We start from the raw sequence: 21,211 nt of genomic DNA on the forward strand, positions 1-21,211 counted from the left end.
ATTTGGAGGTATTTACACCATAATGTATTTGCATTTTCCAAAAAGTCCATGAAAGGGGTTCAGATATGATCAAAGTCCTTTCGTTTCCTTTTATGTGTCAGTTTCTCCAAACCAAGACAAGTTGACAGTTCTATTAACCATCTAGTTAACGATGGAGGAGTTGTACTCCTTCAGCATAATGCAGTCACTTTGCTGGCCTGAAGAAGTCCAAAGTCAATGACTAGTGTTGGTTTCCTTGTTACTGAAAGATATTCAGGGTAAATTCCAAGTATACAAAGTGGCACAGCAAAGGACATTCTTACTGACAATCTGTGAAAGACATTGTTTTTTCCAAAATAATTGACTCTGTGAGCATTCCCAAATACAGTGTAGTAGAGTTCTCTTCTCCTCTGAGCATTTCACACAAGAATCTAGAATATTAGGAGACATCTTATTGAGTTTAACAGGGTTGTGTATGTTCTCATTAGCCATTTAGATTGCAATAATTTAAGACTTGTCTTTATAGTTTGGTTTTGTGCTTTCAAACAGGCCATTTCCCAATCTGTGATATCATTATTTTAATTTATATCTGTTCTCCAAGCATTTAGTTTGTCTGATGTGCATTTTAACTTCTGGAGTGATTCTGAATTGCTGGTTCATCTAGTATAGAGTAAGTATCATCTTTCTTGCTTAACAAGTTGCTATTAATCTTATTCCAGCTGCTTGAGTATTAGTCCTTTTCTCTAAACATATGCGGCTGGTTCCCAGTGCGATCTTATTCTAGCTGTAGCTGTCTTATTCTATTGACTTACTTGTCTTATTTACTTAATCTAATTGTAGCTGTTTTTTCACCTAGTGTGCCCTTAAATATTTCTTGTTGCCTAGCTGTTTAGACTTAGTTATCCTTTTAGCTTATGAATATATTCCTTGGTAACTTGCTGTTTAAAGTTTTAATAGTATTGTGTGAGGTTTGATAGAGTTTTACATAAGTGACCAGTTTCTGGGCAATAGGCCTATATTCAGTGTACCTCTGGTCAATTGGGTGTTAAGTGGCCAGGGTGTGGCCAGAACATCACAGGGATTTATAAGTCTGGCCTCATTCAGTTTCAGTCCAGTGTGCATTTTAACTTCTGGAGTGATTCTGAATTGCTGGTTCGTCTAGAATAGAGTAAGTATCATCTTTCTTGCTTAACAAGTTGCTATTAATCTTATTCCAGTTGCTTGAGTATTAGTCCTTTTCTCTAAACATCTGCGGCTGGTTCCCAGTGCGGTCTTATTCTAGCTGTAGCTGTCTTATCTATTGACTTACTTGTCTTATTTACTTAATCTAATTGTAGCTGTTTTTTCACCTAGTGTGCCCTTAAATATTTCTTGTTGCCTAGCTGTTTAGACTTAGTTATCCTTTTAGCTTATAAATATATTCCTTGGTAACTTGCTGTTTAAAGTTTTAATAGTATTGTGTGAGGTTTGATAGAGTTTTACATAAGTGACCAGTTTCTGGGCAATAGGCCTATATTCAGTGTACCTCTGGCCAATTGGGTGTTAAGTGGCCAGGGTGTGGCCAGAACATCACAGGGATTTATAAGTCTGGCCTCATTCAGTTTCAGTCCAGTGTGCATTTTAACTTCTGGAGTGATTCTGAATTGCTGGTTCGTCTAGAATAGAGTAAGTATCATCTTTTTTGCTTAACAAGTTGCTATTAGTCTTATTCCAGCTGCTTGAGTATTAGTCCTTTTCTCTATACATCTGCTGCTGGTTCCTAGTGGGATCTTATTCTAGCTGTAGCTGTCTTATTCTATTTACTTACTTGTCTTATTTACTTATTCTAGCTGTAGCTGTTTTTCACCTAGTGTGCCCTTAAATATTTCTTGTTGCCTAGCTGTTTTGACTTAGTTATCCTTTTAGCTTATAAATATATTCCTTGGTAACTTGCTGTTTGCAGTTTTAATAGTATTGTGTAAGGTTTGATAGCGTTTTACATAGGTGTCCAGTTTCTGTGTAATAAGCCTATTTTCAGTGTACCTCTTTGGCCAATTGGGTGTTAAGTGGACAGGGTGTGGCCTGCACTCCTGGCTGACAATTAGCTATCAATGTTCTTTAAATCACTGCTGCTACGCTTCCAAGCATCAGGCAAACAAACCTAGGTTGAACGAAGGCTAGAGTGAACACAGGCAAACGTCACTTTTTCAAGCCAAGACTTCGTCAAGCACGGACGGCTCTTTTTAGATCCGGTCATTCATCTGTATTTTGTGTTCCTAGTATAGACTATGTGTTTCCTTCGCATTCCTGTCCTTTCCTCTTCCCAGGGTTGGCATAGACGTTGCGTCACTCCTAGGCGCTGTGACCCTACCAATCTCATCTATCCCACTCTCTCCACTCACATTGAGCAAGTGGTGACGGGAGGGCTCTGGAATTGCCAGTCTGCAGTGCCGAAAGCTGAGTTTATCTCAGGCTACGCATCCTTGCTCTCCCTCAACTTTCTTGCTCTAACTGAGACCTGGATCATGCCAGAAAACACTACCACACCCACAGCTCTGTCTGATGTGTACTCTTTTTCTCACACTCCCAGAGCTGGGAGACGGGGTGGTGGTACTGGCCTGCTAATCTCCCTGAAATGGAAATACTCTCTTGTTTCCGTTCCACAATTTTCTCCGCCCTCTTTTGAATTTCATGCTGTTACTGTCTCTTATCCCGTCAGACACTGTCCTATTTCCAATCTCTCTGTTACTCCCCTCCAGCTCTCTGACCACTATTTCATGTCCTACTCTCTCTCCCTCTCTTCACCCCCCTCAGCCCCTTCCCCTACCCACTTGGTTTTCACCCGTAGACACCTCCGCTCTCTCTCCGCCACTGATCTTTCTTCCTCTGTTACCTCTATCCTCCCTACACCTGAATCTTTCTCTCTCCTACCCCCTGACACTGCTATTGATTTTCTTCTCTCTACCCTTTCCTCTTCTCTGGACAATCTCTGTCCCCTCTCCTCCAGGCCTGCACCTCCAACTCCACCTGCCCCTTAGCTGACGGACTCAGTACGTACTGACAGATGGAGCCTGAGAGTGGCAGAGCGCAAATTGAGAAAAGGCAAAGTCCCAGAGGACCTTCTCAACTTCCAAACGCTTCTTTCCACTTTCTCCTCTTCCCTTTCTGCTGCTAAGGCTGCCTTCTATCGCTCTAAAATCCTATCCTCTGCCTCTAATCCTAAGAAACTCTTTGAAACCTTCTCTACACTTCTTCAACCCCCACCTCCTCCTCCTACTTCCTCCCTTCTCCCTGATGACTTCTCTAACTTCTTTGACAAGAAGGTAAACGACATCAGATCCTCCTTTTCTCACCACCCGGTTAGTGCTGCTTGCACTATCTCACCCTCTGCACCCTCCCTCACCTCTCCACGTCCCACCCTATCCCACCTCGCTCCCCTTTCCCCCGACGAGGTCCTCAACCTCATCACATCCAGTCGCCCCACCACATGCTCCCTTGACCCAGTCCCCTTCCCTCTTCTTCAGTCTATAGCACCTGAACTCCTTCCCTATCTAACTCACCTCATCAACACCTCCCTCCAGGCAGGATGCTTTCCATCCGCCTTCAAGACTGCTAGAGTCACCCCCCTTCTCAACAAACCATCACTTAACCCCTCTGATGTCAAAAACTACAGACCGGTTTCCCTTCTACCCTTTCTATCCAAAACTTTCGAACGTGCTGTCTTTAACCAACTTTCTTTGTACCTTCACCAGAACAACCTCCTGGACCCCAACCAGTCTGGGTTCAGGGTGGATCACTCGACAGAGACGGCTCTCCTTGCAGTGACAGAATTGCTGAACTCTGCGAGAGCAAGCTCTCTCTCCTCTGTCCTGATACTCCTGGACCTGTCAGCTGCATTCAACGCAGTGAACCACCAGATCCTCCTCTCTACCCTCAAGGGGCTGGGTGTCACAGGCTCTCAATGTTTACAACCTACCTGACGGGTCGCTCCTACCAGGTGACATGGAGGAGATCTGTGTCGGAGCCTCGCAGACTGACTACAGGCATTCCACAGGGTTCGGTTCTGGGTCCTCTCCTTTTCTCCCTGTACACGACAGACCTGGGTTCTGTTATTCGCTTGCATGACTTCTCTTACCATTGTTATGCCGATGACACCCAGCTGATCTTGTCCTTTCCTCCCTCTGACACACAAGTACAGACACACATTGCTGCGTGCTTGACTGACATCTCGGAGTGGATGGCGACACACCACCTGAAGCTCAGTCTGGACAAGACAGATCTGATGTTCCTCCCGCGGAAAGGTTGCCCGCACCGAGACCTGGCCATCACCATTGATAACACTGCGGTGATGCCAACTCGGACGGTGAGGAATCTGGGTGTGATCCTGGACGACCAACTGTCGTTTGCTGCAAACGTTGCATTGGTTGCTCACTCCTGCAGACTTCTCCTCTATAACATGAGGAGGATTCGCCAATTCGTCACCGACGAGACGGCACAGGTGCTCATCCAGGCTCTGGTCATCTCCTGGCTTGACTACGGCAACTCCCTCCTTGCTGGCACCCCGGCGTCGGCCATCAGACCTCTGGAGCTTGTTCAGAAAGCTGCAGCTCGTCTGGTGTTCAACTGCCCTAAGTTCTCCCACGCAACTCCCCTTCTCATGTCCCTACACTGGCTCCCAGTAGCTGTTCACATCCAGTTTAAGACTCTGGTGCTAGCCTACAGGGCAGTGAAAGGAACAGCTCCTTCCTATCTCCAGGCCATGGTCAAGCCCTACACCCCCACCTGACCACTTCGCTCTGCTGCTTTGGGACGCCTGGTTGCCCCGTCGCTAAGAGGCCCTTGCTGCCGATCGACCCGGCACGGCTCTTTTCTGTCCTGGTACACAGTGGTGGAATGAACTCCCCACTGATGTCAGGACAGCAGAGTCGCTGCCCATCTTTCGGCGCAGGTTGAAAACTCACTTCTTTAAGAACTACTACCCTGTTACTTGTTCTTAGCACTGAATTTCCTTGTTTCCTTGTCTGTCGCTTTAGAATTACAATATAAATCTGCATCCACACAGAACTAAACCATTTCAACAACTATAATAAACATATGAACTAAATTCTCTTTTTTTGTACATATACATTTCAAATGAATGCACATATCTGGCCTTTCACATTTTAGCACATAGGGCTACAACAGCGGCTATGTATATGTTGCACTTAGCCTAGCTTCTAGACGACAGTTAGGCCGACCGTGGTGAGCTGGAACTAATTTCTCCAGTAAGAACACCTGATGCTAATGCGATGTAACTACAATGCGTCCTAACAAAGCTGGGGCTAAAGCTAAATATTTCCTGAGGAAATGGGCGAAATACAATGCAATTTTAGATGAAAGTGGATTGTTCCTTTAAGATTAGCAATAAAATCACATAGTATTTGCTCGAGGGGAGTTCAATGGAGTCGCCTAATCTGCGGTGTAAGAACCAGGTCCAGAAAGTAAAAGTCCAAACCGTGTATTTGCGCCACCCATGTAGTACACCAGCAGATTCTAGCCAACACCACTCCTCAACTCGGTAGGGGAAACTAATTAATGTAATCAGCTGGTTTAGTGACATGGGTGGAGCAAATACACGGTTTGTACCTTTATTTTCTGGACCTGCCTTTACTCCTCTGTGTGTGTGAGTGTGTGTGTGTGTGTGTGTGTGTGTGTGTGTGTGTGTGTGTGTGTGTGTGTGTGTGTGTGTGTGTGTGTGTGTGTGTGTGAGAGAGAGAGACCGAGAGAGAGAGCGAGCTTGCAGTTTGGCTGTAAAGTCAGAACACATTGGGCAGACTGGGGGAAGAGGGCGGTGCTTTCCTGAGCATCGGCGTCGACTTGCTTCTATCTAATCTCTATCAGGCACAGATAAATGAGATAGGACCAGCAGTGTGGATGCTGTTTGGGAGAATGGTGTGATATATTGGACTGACTTGGCTCTCCTGTTATATTTGTCTGATGACAGCTTTCGTGGGCTGATTTCTAACCCCGGGCTGCTATTAAAAGCATTTAGAGCTGGTGTTAGGGACGTGGAGGAGGAACATGAGCCCCGGCAAAGTTGTGAATCCAAGACTGGACAAATCAGTCACCCTTCTGCTCATCCAGCTCACCTATACGGCCATCAAAGGTAAACACTTCAATAAAGACTTCACCCTACATGGGCTTATTAATTGTATTTAATCATACCTTTCTATCATGAACTGATGATTGTCATGTTGCAGCACAGAGATAATAACATCCGTTTAATCTGGGTTACACTGGTTACAGTCACACATTAAATCTGACACTCGTAGTTAAAAGGAAAGGCTGGACCTCTGACAGTTGCACCGGGATATTCAGTCCAGAGTGTACTGTGCTGTGACACCTGTTTGAATGTGAGAATAACTTCAACTTTCGCAGATAGCTATAGTTAATTTATTCAAATAGTCTGGCTCAGAGGAAAATCATTTATTGAGCAGAATTTGGATGAGACACGTATAACCATCTGTTGTGCCCTAGAGATGAGCGGGAAAGCTCCATGTTGTCGGTGTCCCCAGAGCTTGAAATAGTGTGTGAGTGTGTGTGTGTGTGTGTGTGTGTGTGTGTGTGTGTGTGTGTGTGTGTGTGTATACGTACATGTTTAGCTATCCTTGTGCGGACCAAATGTCCACACAAGGATAGCAAAACTTGATAGCATGTACCTTGTGCGGACCTCTTAAAGGTCCGCACAAGTAAAAGGGTCTATTTTAGGGTTAGGAGTTGGTTTTAGGGTTAAGGTTAGGGTAAGGGTTAGGGTTAGGCATGTAGTTTGCATGGGCAAGGTTAGGATTAAGGGCTAGGAAATGAATGTAGTCAATGAGGGTTCCACACAAGGATAGTGAAAAGTGTGTTTGTGTGTGTGTGTGTGTGTGTCGAATTTATTGGCCTCTGTCAAATCTTAAACTTTAATTTATTCAAGCTTTTTTGTATTACTATAAGGTTGACTGTGACGACCGAAAAAGGTTTTGGTAAATGTCAATCAGTTATATTTCACTTCTTACCATTTGTATCATACAAGCCAACCATCATTTGTTGTCTTTGCTTCATTATTATATGATAGGCACTGGTATTATAGGCACCACCCACACACACGTGTGTGTGTGTGTGTGTGTGTGTGTGTGTGTGTGTGTGTGTGTGTGTGTGTGTGTGTGTGTGTGTGGTGCTGGATTGCATCAGTAGTGTCCAAGAGATCAGTTGTGATGGCACATTCTAATCCTTGACAAAATAATGGGGACTCCTGACGTTGTCAAAGATTTATATTGCTTGTTTTCCAAAATGAGTTATTGTGGCTAAATTTCATTACAAATGAAGTCTTAATCTATCCATAGTTAAAAAAAATGTATATATATATATATAATTGACTGACAAAATCTGCACTGAGGTGAGGAAGGAGGGAATAAGCACCATAATTTATGTTAAATTTAGATTTGTTGTGTGTTATCGGGTTACTCAGCTCCTACCTGTCGTCGTTTTGCAGAAGTGGTGTCATCACTTGTATAAAGTATTTCACGCACCTACAAGGGGCATGATTGTGTGCATCCTGTATAGAACGTAGCCTTATTGTGACAGAGTCATTAACTTCCTACGCAGATTACCTAAACAACGCAGCCCCCCCCTCCCCCACACAGGATTAGGCAGCCCCCTAAGTATTTCTCTGTTGAGACATCAGGGGAAGATTTAAAATGTGCTTCATAGCCGTCCGGGTAGTGTAGCGGTCTATTCAGTTGCCTACCAACAGGGGGATCGCCAGTTCGAATCCCCGTGTTACCTCCGGCTTGGTGGGGCGTCCCTACAGACACAATTGGCCGTGTCTGCGGGTGGGAAGCTGGATATGGGTACGTGTCCTGGTCGCTGCACTAGCGCCTCCCCTGGTCGGTTGGGGCTCCTGTTTGGGGGGGGGGCTGGGGGGAATAGCATGATACTCCCACGTGCTGCGTTCCCCTGGTGAAACTCCTCACTGTCAGGTGAAAAGAAACGGCTGGCAACTCCACATGTATTGGAGGAGACATATAGTAGGTAGTCTGCAGCCCTTCCCAGATCGGCAGAGGGGGTGGAGCAGCGACCGGAACGGCTCGGAAGAGTGGGGTAATTGGCCGGATACAATTGGGGAGAAAAAAAAGGGGGGGATGTGCTTCACAAGACACACACAAACAGCAGAATTCTCTTCCTACTGATGCCCCGGTGGCCGCATGGTTACGGTGCATGTCACATAACCACAATGTCCCTGGTTTGTTTCCAGCCAGGGACCTTTGTTACATGTCATACCCATCTCTCTCGCTCTATCCTTGTTTTCTGTCCTCCGCTTCACTGTCCACTGTATAATAAAGGCTAAATAAATAAATACATAAGCATTCTCTCCAGCATCCCCACGACCCTGAGAGCAGGATAAGCAGTTAGGATAATGGATGGATGCATGGATTCTCTTCCTAGTAAGTGCATGTGGGTCGAAGAAATAAGCATCATTCATAGCAGAAACCAGGACCCTCAAATCCTTCATTTGATAACATGATGCAATATGATGCATGCATTTGGTAATATGATGATGTATGAGTTCCACTTCCGGTGTGGGAAGTTGGCGGCGCAAATTAACGTTTGTAGTGGCCTCACCTAGTACCGGTGTGGGAACATGGCGGCGCGAGTTCACGTTTGCGGCAGCCTCACCCAGTACCATCCATGCAATGTCTTTGTCCATGTCTGCATCTAAGTTTGTCTTCGTTTGATGGCTGGGAGAGCTAGCGCTGGACTGGCTGGGAGAGCTTGGTCTGCTGTGTCCTGTGGGCCCAGGGATCATGACCCTGCCTGGAGCTGAGCCCGAAGAGGTAACACCGAGGGTGGCCTGACAGGACGCGGAAGTGGGGCAGGCGAAGCGAACTGCTAGCCCATACAGACTGGCAGTTCTGATAACACCGAGGGCGGTCTGGTGGCCGCCTCACCTGGCGTTGACTGTGTTTTTAGTGTCATCGTGTGGAGTGCACGGAGGTGTGTTGAAGGTGTCTGGCTGGGAGAGCAAGTGTTGGATCGGCTGAGGGGTCTTGGTCTGCTGCGGCCTGTGGGCCCAGGAACCATGGCTCTGCCAGGAGCTGTGCCCGAAGGGGAAACACTGAGGGTGGTCTGACAGGACACGGAAGTGGGGCAGGCTAAGCTAACTGCTAGCCCATGCAGACTGGCAGTTCCGATGGTCATCCTGGCTGGCGTTTGTTCTCCTGGATAGTTTTTTTTTTTTGGTTTAGATATATGTGTTTGGATATACGTGTTCTTGAAGTTCTTGTAGTTTTTGGATATGTGGTTTTGTCTGTGTTGCGCTGCTGTGGGCTGGGAAAAACGATGTTTTGTTTCTTTTCATGTGCGCAAGTACATGAAATGAAACAACAAAGTATTTCTGATTCTGATTTCTGATCAACTGATTCAAATAGCTTATTCTCCCTGGGTACTTACAAATTTATCTAAATTCACAACTAGAAGCTGCCTGGTAGGCAGAGAAGTGAACCATAAAGGTTACTTTGATGATGTATGCTGTTGGAAGGTAGAGCTGCAATTGTTACAGTGGCTTGCAAAAGTATTCATACCCCTTGAACTTTTCCACATTTTGTCACGTTTTGACCACAAACATAAATATATTTTATTAGAATTTTATGTGAAAGACCAACACAAAGTGGCACACAGTTGTGAAGTATAAAGAAAATTATACATGATTTAAAAAAAAATTTACAAATAAAAAACTGAAAAGTGCGGTGTGCAAAAGTATTCAGCCCCCCTGAGTCAATACTTTGTGGATCGGCCTTTTGCCGCAATTACAGCTGCAAGTCTTTTGGGGTATGTCTCTACCAGCTTTGCACATCTAGAGACTGAAATTTTTGCCCGTTCTTCTTTGCAAAACAGCTCAAGCTCAGTCAGATTAGATGGAGAGCGTTTGTGAACGGCAGTTTTCAGATCTTGCCACAGATTCTCAATTGGATTTAGGTCTGGACTTTGACTGGGCCATTCTAACACATGAATATGTTTTGTTTTAAACCATTCCATTGTAGCCCTGGCTTTATGTTTAGGGTTGTTGTCCTGCTGGAAAGTGAACCTCCGCCCCAGCCTCAAGTCTTTTGTAGACTCCAACAGGTTTTCTTCCAAGATTGCCCTGTATTTGGCTCCATCCATCTTCTCATCAACTCTGACCATCTTCCCTGTCCCTGCTGAAGAGAAGCACCCCCAGAGCATGATGCTGCCACCACCATGTTTGACAGTGGGGCTGGTGTGTTCAGAGTGATGTGCAGTGTTAGTTTTCCGCCACACATAGCGTTTTGCATTTAAGCCAAAAAGTTCAATTTTGGTCTCATCTGACCAGAGCACCTTCTTCCACATGTTTGCTGTGTTCCCCACATGGCTTCTGGCAAACTGCAAACGGGTCTTCTTATGGTTTTCTTTTAACAATGGCTTTCTTCTTGCCACTCTTCCATAAAGGCCAGATTTGTGCAGTGCATGACCAATAGTTGTCCTGTGGACAGATTCCCCCACCTGAGCTGTGGATCTCTGCAGTTCGTCCAGAGTCACCATGGGCCTCTTGGCTACATCTCTGATCAGTGCTCTCCTTGTTCGGCTTGTAAGTTTAGGTGGACCGCCGTGTCTTGGTAGGTTTGCAGTTGTGCCATACTCTTTCCATTTCCGGATGATGGATTGAACAGTGCTCCGTGAGATGTTCAAAGCTTGGGAAATCTTTTTATAGCCTAACACTGCTTTAAACTTCTCCACAACTTTATCCCTGACCTGTCTGGTGTGTTCCTTGGACTTCATGATTCTGTTTGCTCCCCAATATTCTCTTAACAAACCTCTGAGGCCGTCACAGAACAGCTGTATTTGTACTGAGATTAGATTACACACAGGTTGACTCTATTTAGTCATTAGGTCAACATTCGATCATTCAGCAATCATCAGGCAACTTCTGAAGGCAATTGGTTGCACTCAGAGAAAAGGGGGCTGAATACTTTTGCACACCGCACTTTTCATTTTTTTATTTGTAAACATTTTTTTAAATCATGTGTAATTTTCTTTGTACTTCACAGTTGTGTGCCACTTTGTGTTGGTCTTTCACATAAAATTCCAATAAAATATATTTATGTTTGTGGTCGTAACGTGACAAAATGTGGAAAAGTTCAAGGGGTATGAATACTTTTGCAAGCCACTGTATGTACGTTGAAAACGTTTGCCAAAAGGATCAAGGGATCTGAACCAGCGATGGTGCGTCATTAACCACCTAGTTATTTCTGCTCCAATAGTCAAATAACAATCTGGGAGGTGAATCACTGAGCAGCAGCAAAGCAGCTCTTGACAAGTGAGACTGAGACAAAAATCCCTGCATTCCCCTCTTATTGTCTTCCCCCTTCTTCATCAGGTTTTTACACCTAGGAAAGGAAAATAATGTTTCTTATGTCCTGATGTCACAGGACAAATTTCGTTGTTATATCATAGTGGCCAAAGCCAGTTGAATTTCCATACGAGCCAGCCGCTCCTGCGCTCCAGGACAGACCACCAGCAGAATCTGTTTTCACATAGAGGATAGAAAAAGTTGTCTTACAACCTGAGGAGGGAAGCTACGTTGGTGGTCTCAGAAACTGTCTGAACGCCACAGTGTTTCCTTGTTCTAGAATGCCTCAGTTCTCCATGTTCTTTTCTGTCCTCTCAAGTACAGCATGCAGATTGACCTTTGGTGGGATCACAAATGTCATCATAAATGTTTGTGTATGCGTCGGTGTGTATGAGGATGTGTACATGAGCACATGTGGCATCATGATTTGAAGCATTTGTACAAAAGTACGTCTTTAAAAAAAACTCAATTTAAATGAACTCATCTCCACAATTTGTTGTTTCACACTGTTCATTTGCCAGCATGCTGACGTTGCTGTACTGTTTTGGAGAATGAAACAAATAAGGACAAGAAATGAACTGTGGAAGATGGGAGAGATAGGCCTAAGGAGAGCAGGGAACAAAGATCAATGCATGGGATAGTGTTATTTCATAGTGTTTGATTTCCTGTAGTGTTGCAGTGGCCAAGCAGAGACCTGCTATGACTAGCCAAGAGTAGCATTTTACAACTTTATAACTTATAATGTTGTAATGTTGTAACAAACTTTCCCCAGACAAAAATCACTTATAATTTATAAGTGATTTTTGTCCATGGGAACATTTGTGACATGCCAGAGTAACCACAATTACAGTCAGTACTGAGAACAACTGTGTGACACAAGTGAACCTTCCACTTGTGTCCAAGACATGTAAGAATTGAACATCGGTGGTGAGAGCTATGCTACTTCAACACAAATTGAGGTTTGATCAGATTGATATAACACCTGCTTGATGAGCTTTATTTTCTTTGTTAACACCGCCTCCGGTGTGGGACGATGGCGGTGCGAATTCACATTTGCGGTGGCCTCACCCAGTACCATCGATTCGATACAGTGTCTTTTTCCACGTCTGCGTTTAAGTTTTTGTCTTTGTTTGTTGGCTGGGAGAGCTGGTGCTGGATTGACTGGGAGAGCTTGGTCTGCTGCGCTGTGGGTTCCAGGGACCGCAGCCTTGCTCGGAGCTGCACCCGAGGAGATAACACCAAGGACGGTCTGACAGGACGCGGAAGCAGGGCAGGCTAAGCTAACTGCTAGCCCATGCAGACCGGAAGTTCCAATAACACCGAGAGCGGTCTAGCGGCAGCCTCACCTGGCATTGCCTGTGGTGTTTTTGATGTTGTCATGTGGAGTGTGGGGAGGTGGGTTGAGGGTGTTTGGTTTGGAGAGCTGGAGCTGGATCGGCTGGGAGGGCTTGGTCTGCTTCATCCGGTTGATACAGGGACCACGGCCCCTGCCTGAAATGCGTCCGAGGAGGAAACACGGAGGGCGGTCTGACAGGATGCGTAATCGGGGCAGGCTAGGCTAACTGCTAGCCCATGCAGACCGGCGGCTCCGACAGTCATCCTGGCTGGGGTTTGTTCCCTTGGACAGTGATATTTAAAAAAAAATGTTTTTTTTTATGGTGGATAAGGTGAGGGACATCATTATGGAGAGGGATGAAACAATGGTCTCTTATGAAGATATGTCTCTCTTCACATGTGTTTCTGTTGATGAAGCAGTGGAGGTAGTCCATATGAAATTAAAGCATGACCCACCTTTAACAATAGGACCCCCCTTAACACTGACTAAGTGTGACTGCTCCTGAAGTTGTGTCTTCAGTCCATGTATACTTCACATACAGGGGGCAGTACTATAGCCAGAGGCATGGGTGTGCTATGAGTCCCCCAGTCTCACCTGTAGTGGCCACCTTGTATATGGAGGAAATGGAAAAGAGGGGTCTGATGTCCTATCCAGGGGCACCCCCTAGCCATTGGTTCAGATTTGTGGACGACACCTGGATTAAAATTAAATCTCAGGATGTACCACATTTCATCGACCACATTAACTCTGTGGACAACCACATCAAGTTCACCAGGGAGGATGTGAAAAATGACATGTTAGCCTTCTTAGACTGTGAAATTGCAGTTGGTGATGGGGGACATTTGATTGTTGATGTTTACTGTAAACCAGCACATACTGATCAGTACTTAAGGTTTGACTCTCATCATCCACTGGAGCACAAACTAGGAGTCATCGGGACGCCGCACCACCGAGCTGACAATGTCCCCACTGACACAGTGGCCGGGGAAGGCGAGAAATCCCACATTAAACAGGCCCTGGTTAAGTGTGGTTCTCCTAACTAAGTATTTGTCAAAGCTAGGAAGACGCCCAAACAGTGCACCAGCCGATCAAAGAGAGGAGAAGGACAACAGCTGTCTAAGCATAAACCAGTGGTGATTCCATATGTGGTGGGAGTATCGGAACATTTGAGACACATATTTTCCAAACACTGTGTCTCTGTTGCTTTCAAACCCCAAAACACGCTTTGCCAGAAATTGGTCCACCCCAAGGATTGGGTCCCCTGGCACACACAGAGCAACATAGTGTATGCTGTTAAGTGCCAGGAGGATTGCCATGAAGTGTGCATTGGGGAAACCAAAGAGACTAGTGAAGAGGATGGCACAACATAGAAGAGCTGGCCACAGTCTGCACCCATCTACAGGCCAGTGGCCACTCTTTCAAGGATGAGGATGTGCACATCCTTGATAGGAAGGAATGCTGGTTTGAACGGGGAGTCAAAGAGGCCATCTATGTTAAGAGGGAACTACCATCCCTGAACCGAGGGGGGGGGGCATCAGTCCTAGTAGTCAGCATGCTCTGTAATGTTGACTGCAGGGAGATTGTCCTTGGTTTGTTTGGATAAGCAGGAACTTTTGGTGCCACATAGTAATACCTCATCAAGCCCTTTTATCTGCATCCTTAGCTTGTGTGAGATATCTCAGAGAGGTGGGGGGGGGGGGGGCTGGGAATTATCCATGGTGTTGTCCCTGTTTTCCTCGGTAGGAAAGATTGCTCTGCTTTTTACAGATTTTTCCTGACCCTTTCCAAATACCAGCAGTGGGGTGCTGGAGGCCATAAATTAAGTTGGCAGTAACCTTGTGGACCTCCACTCTGTGTAAATGAACGCTGTACAATCTGAAACGCTTCCGTTGCTCTCAGAAGAGGTTGAAGTTGTCAATGAAGTTCAGTTTTTGAGCAGTGCAAGCAGAGGAAAGCCAGGTATTTAATGCCAGCAAGCAGCTGAAATGTTAATTTCCTTTCCCTATAGTTGGGATTGGACCTGACATAAATATCTGAGCTGGGACTTGTTCTAGAATGTCCATTAGGTGTATGAAGTCCCTTTTTAACGGCTCTGAGCCATGTGTCATTCCAGGGCGAGTGCCATTTGTTCCAACATGCACAGTAAGTGTGTCCGTGCCCGGATGGTCGAATAACACTTGTGGGCAGTGTTTGGACCATGCCACTAACCGTAGCATTGCTTTTGACATCTCCTGTTATGTGTTCACCGACCAGCAGTCTTTGGTTTGATGTCTTGTCTAACATGGTTAACCTCTTTTTCGAATGTCCGGTGCATGTTCTGCTGTGATGCTGTCTTTTTTTGATTATGTGACATTAGATTTAGCAGCTATTTGATCTGTTGTTTATCTCCGGCTGCTGCTGAGACGCTCCCCAAGGGCTTAGCTGTGTCACAGACCGTGGCTGCACGGGTCTCACCATTTGCTTCTCAGCTAGCGGTGCTAATGCTAGCTGTGGCATTACCATGTGCTCACTGACAGTGAGGCAGCTCATCCAAAATAATAAAACTGTTCCCCACCCGAACCTCTGGTGAGACATTAGTGGAGCTGTGCTTGCTGTGTCTGACTCTTCTTTTACCCCGGACAACTTCTGTCCGGAGCTCAGGGTTTGACACTGCAGGGGTAGAACAGGTCTTTGGTCTTGCTCCCTGGTTTAGCCAATAGCACATATCCAGATCCGTTGTGGTGTTGGTCTCAGGCGGGTTCGGGCCGGACCAGGGAATAGTGTCCACATAGTCATTGACGTGGGGCTCATTATGTCCGAAAGCCACTTTGCAACCTGCTTCATGTCCTTAGTTCTGATCGTCAGCCAGTTCCGGGACATCAGCATGGGACTCAGCAATCAGTGCCAATGAGTTTTTCATCCTCTTGTACTTGGTAGAGCATAAAGATTCTTTTTTTTAAGCTCTGTGATTTTCTGGCTGAGTGTGGCACAGCTGGTGCATTCAGTGGAGGGAGAAAAGAGGGGAGGCATTTTTCCCCAACGCAAAACAAAGCCAGTCTGATTCCCAAGAGCAGCGGGACTCATTGTGTTTCAGCATCTTCAAACAGATGAAACCTGAAAGCTCTGTGAAAACTGTGGTCACTTTTACAAATAATCTACTTGTTAAGTTTTTCTCATGGAGAGGTAGCAAAAAGTGCAGTTCTACATGACTGTGAGTCAATTGCCTTCACAAAGTGTTGTGTTTGTATTGTAATACCTATTCTGAACTTTTTAAATCTTGCCCCTGACAAATATCCCTCATATTATAATAAAAAATAAAAATGAAAAAAATAAAACTAATGCTGAGAATGATGAAAGCTAAACTAAAACTAAACATTTTTAAAAACTAAAATGAAACGAACAAACCCACTCTGGAAACTCACTGAAACTAAACTGAATTGAAAACTAAAATTAAAAACTAAAATACAAAATGATAATAACGCTGACCTGCAGTTCACTAAATTGCAAATGGTACTTTGCAGAACAGTTTTTTTGATGAAAATACACAAATGGAAGACATAAGAATTTATGGAATATACAAAATAAAATATACAAATAATATACAAATAATAAATATACAAAATAATTTACTTTGGCTAAACCTGATAGTTTTTCTCTAACTATTGACAATTCTGTAGTTCCTCCATCGCCTCAGGTTAAGAGTCTGGGCATCATCCTGGACAGCACACAATTTTTTGAAGCCCACATCAACAATGTTACTCAGTCTGCATACTTTCACCTACGCAATATTAATCGTCTTCGCCCGTCACTTACACCTAACAGCACCGCCATACTCACTCACACCCTGGTTACATTCCATATTGACTACTGTAAGTCTATCCTCTTTGGTCTTCTCCTCAAGTGTCTTCATAAACTTCAGTCAGCTGCCCGTATCATTACCAGACCTCCTTCCATAGATCATATCACTCCTGTTCTTCAGCAACTTCACCGGCTCCCTGTTAAATACCATACTGACTTCAGGATCCTGCTCCTCAACTTTAAGGCCCTTAATAACCTAGCTCCTTCATATATTTCTGAACTCCATATCCACACGCCCTCCCGTACTCTCAGATCCTCCTGTGCTCTCCAAGTCGCTACACCATCGACCCGCTTGACTACCATGGGGTCTAGAGCCTTCAGTCATTCTGCCCCCCGCCTGTGGAACTCTCTCCCACAAGACTTTCACAACATTGACTCTTTCAACCTTCAAATCCCATCTCAAAACGTGCCCTTTCAAACTGGCATATTCAATCTGATCCACACTTCATTGAGTTTTGAGCAGATGACGATTTTATACTTATCTGTTGTATTAACTTTTTATTGTCTACCCCGCTTTGTTTTGATTTTATGCTGTCTGATACAGTGCTGCTTGTTTTTTGTTTTTTTTACTGTTCTGTAAGGTGTCCTTGAGTGCTCTGAAAGGCGCCCACAAATAAAATGTATTATTATTATTATTGTGGATTTGAATGCCTTGCCGATTGTACTCTTTTTCAAAATATTTTTGGGGTTCAACTTTTCTGCAGGGTATTTGTATTCCTTGTTTGTGTATTCTATGTCATAGAACACAAATGTCATCCTTACTTGGATGATGTTGGAGTATTACCCTTGGTTTTTTCTGTCAGCCATTCTTTAATCAGTCTGTAGTCATTCTTTTAATTAGTCATTAATCATTCTGTCACGCACTGCTTCCTGTTTTCATCTTTCAACTGGTTCTACTGTAGTGTTTTACTCCCTGGCCTGTATGTACTAGGATAATTAGGTGCCATTGGCACCGCTTTTATTTTATTGTCCTTATTCATTCTATTTGTTAATTGTTATGTTTGTGAAGCACTTTGGTACAAAACTTTAGTTTTAAAAGTGCTATATAAATGAAATAAACTTGAAGAGGTTGTTTACCTCTTTTTTCTTCGGAGTAAGCTTTTTATCAGAGCAAGTAGGAAGACAGTGGAAGGGTAAACCACAGTTATGATGAACTGATTGATGAAAATATGTATACGGAGGAGAAAGGTCTAACAAATAAATCTAGTAAAAGGAAAATGTTTGACAAAGAACAGGGTGGTGCTAAGACTAAGAAAGTGTTGGAAGATTTGTCTGATGAGGAATGTGAGCGAACACCATCGCAAGAGGATGAAACCATTCTTTTGTCCCCTTGAGAAAATAAAAAGAATTGTAATGAAAACTAAATGGAAAAGTGCAGTTCAAACTGTAAAGTTTTCCCCTGATTTGAGAACTTGTGTCAGGTCTGTGGCACAGCTGAAAAAATGATATTGTTTGTAGGTGTTTTTCTTGTTGTAAAGACCACTGCTTTCTTTTTCATGGGTGATTTGAAAATGGGGTGTTAAACATAAATGGAGCAGGGAGTGATGTGAAAAGAGCTTCTCATTTCAAATTGGTAGGAATGAAAAGGTTAGATGTGGTTTTTATACAAGAAACTCACAGTGACACCATGCATGAAAGTGACTGGAAGAAGGAGTGGCCTAGGGAAGTAATTCTGAGCCATAAATTAGCTAACAGTGGTGGTGTTGGTGTGCTTTTTTCAAAGAGTTGTAGTCCCTGTTCCTTTGAGGTAGAACAAATAATGTATGGTCATATTTTAAAAAGTCAAAAGTACAATATGAAGGTGTGAAAATGATTTTTGTAAATATTTATGCTTCAGTTTTAGGTGAGAGAACTAAACTTTTAAACATTTTATGTGATGTAATTCATAATTGTACTGATGTTTTTTGTTTCTGGGAGCGGCTTTTAATTGCACATAAAATGCCAAACTAGACAGGAATCATCTAGAACCTCGTCCCACTTCATCTGCCAAACTTAAGCGGTTAACTGAAATCTATGACCTAAAAGATGTTTGGAGAGGTTTTAACAGGAATGACAGGCAGTACACCTGGAGTCACTCCAAGGACAATTTGCTATCTTTGGCCAGACTTGATCGTTTTTATTGTTTTAAGCATAATTTTGCCATTTTTAAAACATGTCGAATAGTTCCTGTTGGATTTTTTGACCATTGTCTTGTCCAGTGCTCCTTTTACATTCAAAATGTTGAGGTACAGAGCGCATATTGGCATTTTAATACTGGCCTTTTACATGATAGATCTTTCAGAGAGGCTTTTTAATTTTTTATGGGCTTCACATAGAAAAAGCAAATCTACTTTTTCTTCAGTACAGCAATGGTGGGATATAGGAAAGAGCAAAATAAAACAATCATGTCAGCAGTATACTCGCAATGTCACCAAGCACATTACCAGGTCTCTTAAAGAGCTGGAGATTGAGGTAGTAGAATGACAGAGTTTAGTGGATTCTACAGGAAATCAAAGGCATATTGTAGCCCGTAAAGCTAAAAAGGCTGTCTTAGCCAACCTGTTGGGCACTACAGCACAGGGAGCTCTGGTCTGCTCACAGTTCATGAATGTGTCTCAAATGGATGCCCCATCACATTTATTTTTTTTTAGTTTGGAGTGGAACAATGGTCAGAGGAAGATCATTCTTTACGCTCCACATATGGAACCACGATACAGGAAACCCCTGAGATCTGCAGTGGGCAGCCACTGCTGCATGGTGGCTACCCCCTGCTTCTAGCTACACAGCTAGGATGGATTAATTGCAGAGCATAATTTCCCTACAGGGATCAATAGAGTATATCGAAATACTTTTTTTTTAAATCAAAATATTACACTCCTCTGGTCCACACTTGTCTGCTTTTCTGTCAAACCACATTATCTTCTTCCAGATGTTGGCAATTCCCTATTCAGTCAGTGCACACTGTTAATTCATTGGACAAAACATGACCATCAGAGAATTTTGGAGGAGGGTGTGTGTTTTCATTCAAACACACTGTTAGTTATGGTTTATTTGAGTAAGGACAAAAAAAACACATTAACATATTTGAACATTTGTCTGTGTCACATCACAGTATTTCTTCTTTTTTTCTTTTCTTTTTTTTTTTGCATTTTCCGTCTTTATTTGATGGTGAAAGTAGAGAGGCACAGGAGATGACACGCAGCAGAAGGGTAACGTTAAAGATAGGCACACTACCATAATTCACTGGGGCATCCCTGCATTACAGTATTTAGAGCTTCACTTATTTGCAATACCAGTCCCATGATGGGGTTTTCTATCCAACCTAACATTAAACACGAGTTAAATACGAGTCATAAAGACTAAACTGGTGAGTGTTTTCACTACAAAATTCTCGCCTGACTTAGACTCTGAGACAGTGACTAAATACCTAAAAGATAAACTCCACCACAATGTAACATGTCAAAAACTAGACACTGCTCAAAGTCAGTTCAGCTCCTTTAAAATATCCGCTGAGTGCAATGACGTGAGAGAAATGTATGAACCACAGCTTTGGCCAGAAGGGATTTTTGTGCGGTGTTTTTATGAGGCACGCAAACCCAGGGCTACTGCAGGGCCAGTGGATGTAAAAACACGTATTGCTGCAAGGAATATGCGTGCACTTGAGGCTGGGGCATCTGATGCGATATAGATATAGTTTATGATTCATGAGAGTTGTGTCATATAACTCGCGTGGCTTGAACCTGGGCCAGAGCGCAACCTATCGTTATAGACAAGCTCCTGGAGAACGCTGATATCTTGTGTCAAGCGTTCTCCAGATATAGTAACAAGAGACTTTATTAGCTAAACGATTTAGACAAAATTGATTCTGTTAATAATGAGTTCCATGGGGCAGGGGGGGGCAAAACAGACTTAAGCATGGGGATAGTGTGTGGCAGAATACCTGGGGGAGTGGCCATTCTCTGGCACAAGAAATATGATCCACTGATCAGTGTGATTAGATTAGAGGTGGGCTGGTGCATAGCAATCAAAGTTGTACATAATAAGAATGTCTTTATCATTTTGAATATTTACACTCCCTATGAATGTTACCAAAATGAGGATGAATACCTTAATAGGCTCACTTTTATTAGTGAATTTGTTAAAGAAAGTGCATATATGTGTATATGTGTTGTGGGAGACATGAATGCTGATATCTCAGATATCAATTCCTTATTTGGTCAACACTTAATCCAATTTTATCAAGATTACAAGTTGGTTCTTTCTAGTAAAGTGCTGCTGCCAGTAGATAGCTACACATATACCAGTGAAGCGTGGCATACAACATCCTGGCTGGATCACTGTATTTGTACAGCTGATGCTCATGAATGTTTGGAGAAAGTGGAGATCTTATATGGTCTGGCCACAACAGATCACATACCTGTGTGTATGATATTAATGTATGATATTATTATTAGTGTATGATATTATTATTATTAACCATCTGATGTATGCTGATAACTGAGTCATACTGTCTCCTTATAGTGCTGGCTTATAACAACTGCTCAGAGTCTGCTCAAGTTATGGTGTTCAGCATGACATTAAATTTAACTCTAAAAAGAGTGCTGTCATGATTGCCAAAACCAAGGAGGATCAAAAGCAAAATGTTCCTTCATTCTTCTTGGCAGACCGAGCACTAAATGTGGTGAACAAAGTAAGATATCTGGGTCCCATCATCA

This window comes from Lampris incognitus, chromosome 8 (assembly GCF_029633865.1).
Source record: "Lampris incognitus isolate fLamInc1 chromosome 8, fLamInc1.hap2, whole genome shotgun sequence".
Classification (NCBI taxonomy): Eukaryota; Metazoa; Chordata; class Actinopteri; order Lampriformes; family Lampridae; genus Lampris; species Lampris incognitus.